The sequence below is a fragment of the Tetrao urogallus genome, assembly GCF_951394365.1.
Source record: "Tetrao urogallus genome assembly, chromosome: 1".
In the NCBI taxonomy this organism is placed as follows: Eukaryota; Metazoa; Chordata; class Aves; order Galliformes; family Phasianidae; genus Tetrao; species Tetrao urogallus.
Genome location: NC_136813.1, coordinates 152,698,616 through 152,706,527, shown reverse-complemented (window position 1 = coordinate 152,706,527; position 7,912 = coordinate 152,698,616).

Sequence of the window (7,912 nt, the reverse complement as noted above, 5' to 3'; positions counted from 1 at the left end):
ATTTCCACACAGAGTCTAATCAAAACTCCTGACTGATGAGAATCAGAAATTACTAGAGGATACATGCAAACTTTCTGATTTTGCATATGAACTTGTTATAATATCTGGTCCATAAGATGAAGATTGTACTATACTGTGTGGAACTCACATAGAGCTGAGAACTGTTCATACTATTACTGAACCGAAAGCACAATAATTGAGACCTCAAGAGTGCTTCAGTGCCTAGTGACAGGTCACAAAGAAAGAAGTTAAGCCACTGGAATGCAGCCCACAGCTTATCCAGTAGACACTCACAAAAACAGCACTAAAACCTCTGTGAGCACAAGTGCTATTATCAGCCTTGGGTTTGATAGGATAATTAACTTTTTGATAGTTTCCTAGGATTCTGAAGCTGAACTTCACTCCAGTTCCCTACTTAACCACATTGTAATCTCCTTCCATTCGTTCCCTAGATTCTTGTCACTGACTTCTCACCTTCCCCATCCCTCTGTCACTACCTCTTCTCACCAACTTCACCTATGGGCACACATCCCACACTTCTAAAGCAAGTAGAGCTGGTCTGTGATCTGATTCACAGCTCACCACTGATGCTGAAAGGGTTCAAGGTCCTATAAATCTTCCTTCTAACATGTGGTGGACCTAATAGCAGGCTTTGTTTTGTCTCTGAAACTAGCTCTTCAGAATAAGTAAGTGTAAGAGTAGGAGCATACAGAACAGTGTAACGGGGAAAGCAATTTTATCTATTTCACCTTTTAGGTTGCAAACTCTTCAAAGAACTGTGTTCTATTCTAGTCGATCTTCAGCAGCTGTAGCTGCAACTGATGTTTAGGTAGACACAGGATGCAAACACCAATAATACATCAATTGAAGCATTTATCCTAATTGAGCTTTGGGATTACAAACCACAGCATCTGTTACTTCAACTGCTACTTCTATTCACTTTCCAAACTTTTCCTTTCTTATCATTGATGAAAATTAATGCAGCTTCTCAGTTCCATTCACTAGTAACAACACTGAGCAGTAAGAAGTTAAAATGAAACAATTTTACCTCTGTTCTTTATATAAAAGTTGCAGAAGTAAATCTACATCAAAATTTGTCTGTATGTCCAAAATCCTTTTTCAATTGTAAGAAACAGCCATTTATCAGTATTTATTAAAATATTTTAGAAGGACACATCTGTACAGGTACTTCAGATACAATAGCTTGCAGGGTAGCAGTATGATTTATCTGCTGCTGTCCCCAGGTGAGTCAATGCCAACAGAAATTGCATCATTCTGCCTGTCCTCTCATGCATTAAACACTGCATTGCTACACTTCAAAATACACTGGGCCTGATATTGTTATTCCTAGCACGATATCGTATTAAGTTTCTTTTCATTAACCTTCCATTAAACAGGCTGTTATCAATAGTAATATCATAGTACAGGTTTGCAATATCTGAGAAAATGCTGGAGGCATGCTCAGCAGGCTGATGGGACAATGTTCGTTTTCAACAGCACTGGTTTGCTAACTGAATATGTATCACCATCTAGACTGCATCAGAGAGTACACTGCTCAAGTCCTTCAGGATACATCACAAATCCACAGGTGAATTCAGAGTTTACAACTTGTTTTCTGTACTAAAGGTTTACAGTAAACCAAACACAGTCCTACCTCAGCAGACTCTACCATCAGGTGCACTTTGTTAAAATGTGGTCTCAGTCGATTTGTTCAAGGGCTCTGATGTTGTGCTGGGCCCTCTAAGAACACACTCCAAGAGACTTGCACAAAACCCTCTTTCTCTGATCACCCTGCACAGAAAGTAAACTCCAAATTACTCAGCCCAAGCAGAGTACAGATATGAATGTTCCCACACTGAATGAGAAGACAACTGGTAAAAATCACCCACTGGCAGAGCTGGATAATCAAGAATCACCGAATAAACTTTATTTTGTACAATACCATTCCTACCTATAAAATACTGTTTTAGGTTCCCAAGTAACTTGGCTCTTGTCAAGTACAGAGATGGAGTTCTTGATTATGATCAAGACATAATTAAGAAACATAAAGCCAAATTCTGTTAAACTGCTCTTTGAATTCCACTTCTAGCTATCTTCTATATAGACTTGTATAAGTAATAAAGCATTACAGACCGTTTCCCCTAAGTATCTCCAAAGTACTCTCCCAAGATAAATAAAACCACCACATTTACCAATTACAGAATCTGGTATCAGACTCAGGCATTACTGTCATCATTTTAAGCTCTAAGTCTTATGTCTTGCCATGTATGGTAAAATATTACTATATAACACCATTACCAGCACAGTGCATTTAAAAGTAAAATGTCAAAAATACAACACAACTATTTAAATTAAATTAGTAGCTATTAAAGCTATTTCTTGTGGGTTTTTTGTGTTTTTTGTTTTGTTTTGTTTCCTATTTCAGATCTACCTCATAGAATTAGATAGCTGATTTCATTCTTGCTTCTGAGCAGTATAACTCATTCTTTTTATAATTTAACCGATGTCATGCATCAAATGAAAACACTAAAGGAAACTTTTTATCATATGTATTGGAGACCATCAATTTTCTCTGGAATTATCCACAATTTAAAGCAGCAAAGAAAGATGCTATCCTTTTTCTCATGTAAAATACCACTTCAAAAACCTAAAGTTAATCTTAAATTGACCTGACAATCACCTCTACTGTTTGAGGAAATTTAAAAGAACAGAAATCACTGCAGATTACCAGGGTTCAAAAATCTGAGTTTTTGGAAATAAGTTGCCAAATCAACCTAACTAGATATTTAAGATGTCTTATTAATATTAGCCTTGATATGTTAAAATTTATACTTCTTTCTGATACTGAAAGATAAAAGGACTTTTCTGCTACATCAAGAAAACCGCAGAATCAAGCTTTCCTTCTAAGACAGTGGGAATTTTGTTATTTTCCTTCATGGAAGAATCAAGTCTTAACACACCAGCATGCAGAGGGAAAGAAACCTAATTAGAATGCCATATTATTAGCAGATTAAGCAACAATGATCCCTTGCAATACAAAATTCAGACCCAAATTAGCTCCTTAGCAGATCTGAGCTCTCTATACAACTTTTAATTCAGGTTCAAATCCAAATTTTGTTATGCTGGCTCAGGGAGATAAGAAAGGCAGTCTCAGCTGACCAAATTGCACGCATTTCCATTAGGACTTGAGACAAGTTTGTCAGCTAAAGCACAAAAAAACCCATTCAGGAACATTTTGCTTCAAAACATTTTCTCCTAATCTTCCTTAAATGTATTTTCTAGTAAAGGAACTGTACTAGGGTTAGCTGTAATCAAAATAGAGCAGTTCAGTAGATTTATCTACACTCAGATTTTAACAAATAACAAAATAATCCTCAAATCTTCTTTGATAAAAAATGGTTTCTATCTTTGTCTAAGCTAGAAGAAGGAAAAAAAGTGTCTGTACTTCACAAAAGGATATCAAGAAAGTTCATACAAACTAACTTTTAGAAGTTATAATATGCTGTTGTAACATCATAAATTGAGAAAGGGAAATAATGGATACCTTTTTAAGTTCAGCGCTTGCCATTAAAGGCAGGGAGAAAAATATTAATGCTCATTTCTTCAGAGCTCGTTGATCTTCTCTGATGAAGCAGTCAAGATACTAACGTGCTACCCTAGGGGTAGCAAAATGCAATATAGAGCTGCAACAAGTTGAAGTTATTTTAATCTCTGATTTGAGTGTAGATTATGAGAGCACAGTGCACCAGCTAAGTCCCAAAAGCTTAGCAAAACTGCCTGTTTTGACTAGATCTCCACCCTGACCATCATGATTCAGCAGAAGACACAGAACAAAAAGTCAGGATTCTCACCACAGCAGAAATTCAGAAAGATCTTGACTGAAACACACATCAAATTTAATGGATGAGAACTACATGCAAAAGTGATGAAGATGAAACACATAAAATGCACCTTAAATATGAAGTCTACAACCAATACAGAAAATGAAAAACTACATTCTAGGAGCCAAAGACTCCGCAATAAGGAATCGGGTAACTGGTGCCAACAGGATGGGATAATATTTAAGTGAGAGAAAAAGAATACTGCAAGAACAAAGCAGGTTTTGTGGGAGTACTGAACTCGTGAAGAATGGTTATTGCTGGAGAATCTGTGAACAGATTTCAGCCAGAGTTACACCAGCTTACAGTACACACTTAGCAAAGCGAATCAGTGTTGCAATGCAGCATTGTGACTTCTGCACCACAGTCTTTTTTGCCTAGTCAAGTCCATTTGATCTATCCACTCCAGGAGTCATTATTCTGCTCTTCAGTATGAATTACAGGATCTAACACTTTGCCCTAGCTGGTTTAATGCAGCTCGTTAGCAGTAGATACAGAACCAAAGGCTATCTAACTCAATCACAATGAAAGATAACTATATTCTGTGGATTCTTTAGTGATTCTGGGGCATGCTAATGTACATTTCACTTTTTTTTTGTTTGTTTCTGCTGTCCATAAAGTTAAATCATTTAGACTACAGCAGAAGTATTTAAATACACAAGATTAAATTCAGACCTGATTTAAGTATGGGTAGTTACAGACTTCAATGACACTGGGTCTGCTTAGTATCACTGGAAATCTGTTCTCAGTTCCTACAAAATGTTCTTCCTGTTGTATATCAAGAATTCACCAGCAATTTCTTTTCCAGACTAGTCTCGTCCAGTTACTGGAAAATGTTTTCTACAGTCAGAAGAAAAATACAATATCTTAACAGGAAAAGTAAGATTTCCTTCTTAGAATTGTTCAATTTCATCAGCATCACTGAGTGAAGAGAAATATCTGAGAGAGAAGGTTACAACCTAGATCTCTTGAACATCATTTTTTTCTTTATGCTGCTTGCAATCTCTGAACTTTATTGATCTTACAGTAGTTTGTCACCAGCTTTCATAGGTTTCTCTGTATTTTCTTCTCACAAATCAACCCCACTGCAATACTTAACAGAATTGTAGGGCACACTCTCTGTAATTTCCTATTCAGATGGAGAAAACTATCATTTACCCTGATAGGTTTATTCAAATACCAAATGTAGTAGCTACCACTCTTCCAGCTTAAGTTGCGCTAGCAATTCTGAAGGTACCAACCGTTAACTGGTAAAGTATGATAGTCATAACTGTTGGCAATGTGAAACAAAATCTCTAAATTAACCATATAAGCCACAACACAACCATGATTTTTATAAAATCTTTTTACACACTTCTGAGATGGGAGAGGAAATGAAAATATCTTAAATAACTCAAGAACTGAAGTTATTTAAGTTACAAAAATCAAGTACTGAAAGTTAGACATTTTGCCTCCTGCGCATCTAATGGATCAATAAGTAAAGCAAGCTATCCTTGGAAAAAAAAAACCAAAAACTGTGTTTACTTCTTTGCCTCCTTTTTATACATAAGCAATGTATATATATATATATGTAAACTGTATGTTATCAGAAATGCGGCTTGTCCTCAAAGCAGAATGTTTTACTTAATGACATAAATCATTCAAATTAAATTTGAATTTAAAAAATAAAATATTTAATCTCAATTCCATTATAGAAAATCCAAAACTATAAAGTCCCTATTCCAATTTCTCATCCCTCATTCATTTTAGCATACGAGTATGCTGAATCATTAGCATTGCAGTATATGTTTCTGGCACTTGAAATAGTAATATCATTTGCCAGCAGCAAAAGTCAGTTTTCCCAAAGTGGGAAAAAAGACCACTGGCACCATGAACTAGATTCAAGGCCTTGCTGTACACAGCACTATACAGCCTTGCTCTTTTCTCTTTTCCATATTCTTCATAGAATGAAGAATAAGAACAAGGAGCTCTGTTTCTATTCAGGGTTCTGGGAAGCTCAGCCCAAATATTCTCATTCCCTAAAAACTCTTTTAATAGTTACCATTGTTATTTCATCCTATTTTGTATGGACTTGTCAGATTTTGAATATCCAGCTGTTTGAAAGAATAATGTTCAGTTATTATTACTCACTGATATGTTCTCCTAGAACACTTCCTGAGTAATAATGGCATGGCTACTCCAAGCAAAAGAGATTTGCTAAAGTTTTGGGATGCCACCTGCTGATATGTCAATGATGACTTTCAGTACGAATACAGACCATGAAAGCGGGGTCTCATGATCCTTCTGACTTTTTGGGGTTCTTTTGCAAACCAATGGAAAATTTAAAGGTCACATAGAATACCTGCTTCTAATATTATCATCGTTTTCTTTTACAACCTTCTGTATATATATAGTTTACGAGTAAGTTGTTCTTCCAAAAAAAAAAAAAAAAAATCAGCAGATATCCTATATTTTGGAACAAGAACATTATTCCTTGATGTAAATGGAAAAGCGCAGTGGAAAATAGTGGGGACATAGGTGTGCACACATAAATCTGTGGATGCTCTTGGTTGTGCACTAGAGGTTTGCAGAAGAGATTGTGTCTTCCTGAGAAGATTCCCACCACAAACACTTCCCTAGAGTTTTAATTCCATACCACCCCCCAGAGCAAATAACCCAATGCACATTAGCAAAGTAATTTATACCAAGAGGATTAGCTTTAATAGTAGATTACATGTTTTCTTGCTATTATCCCCCAAATATATTTCTGAATAACCCGTGATTTCTTTTTCCTTTACTGATATATTCAACTTCTTAAAAATTTTGTGCATACAAGCTATTGCAATGTACAGCAGAGAAAAGAGTTGACAGATCGTTCAGACTATATGATCCTCATCTGCACTACTACTTTTTTGCTTGCTCACCTGAAAGAAAAAAAAAAAGCCTGTAAGAATGACAAGACACTAGAGGTCAACAGGAATCAGCTTAGCCTGCAAAAGCAGTTTCAATGTGCTTTAGCAGTTTTACTTCTTCAATTTCTGAATTGGTGGAGCACCCAAACAGCAATTAAATGGCTTGGTTTTTCTCCATAGATCAAAAACCAATTGAATTCTTTCTTCTTGAATCTGAAGTGCCTAACTGAACCCGAATGAAATTTTTTATATGCAGCAAATGCAGACTCATGCTGTAGTTCTAACGTTGTCTTAATAAGTTCTCCGTGTAAATCACAATCTTATTATCCAAGAAAAAAATAATCTACCTACATATTTGGTAAAGTTTCCTTTTTAATAAGATATTGATAATGTATATCTGAGAAACACAATGCTAAATAGGAAAAAAAAAGGGAATATTGTTATCATTTTCTATTAAGTGGAGAAAGCAGGATAATAGATGGATAATATATCCAGTGCATATGAACATTACATCAGATAACTCATGATAATTTTATTTTCTTCATTTATACTCTTCTTTTGAGTAGAGAGCAGAGATTTCGATCTCCATCCTATAGCATGAAACAGTGCCATATTCACAGTGCCTTACTGCTTAAAAATAATTGAGCTTCTCTTAGAAATCAATACTATGGCAGCAAGCTTGACGCACAGCAATATCACACAGACAAAATAAAATGGCTGATAAGGACGAGGTCTTGACTACAGTATCTTTTAAAAATAAAGTGCAAATTACTGAAATAGAGTAAATTCCATTGCAAGCTCTCAACTGGCTAATCAGTATGACAGCACAGGCATCGCATTTACTTCCACAACAAAAGCAAAGCATTGCAATGAAATTCCAGTTTACCCTAATGCAAATGTGGGCATGGGAAATTGAAAGGTTTAATAAGAAAAGAGATGAGATTTTAAAACTTGGATGAGAAGTGCAGACATCAATCTGTCACGCTGTGGATATTGCAGAGGGCTGCAGTCATTACAAGCCCCAACACAATATACCTGCCAGACGCATGGAGGTTGAAAAAAGGTCCTCATTACCATACCCACCCAAACATGGCTGACACCGGGGCGCGCCGGTCCTGCGCCTGCCGTGCTGCTCCGGCCACC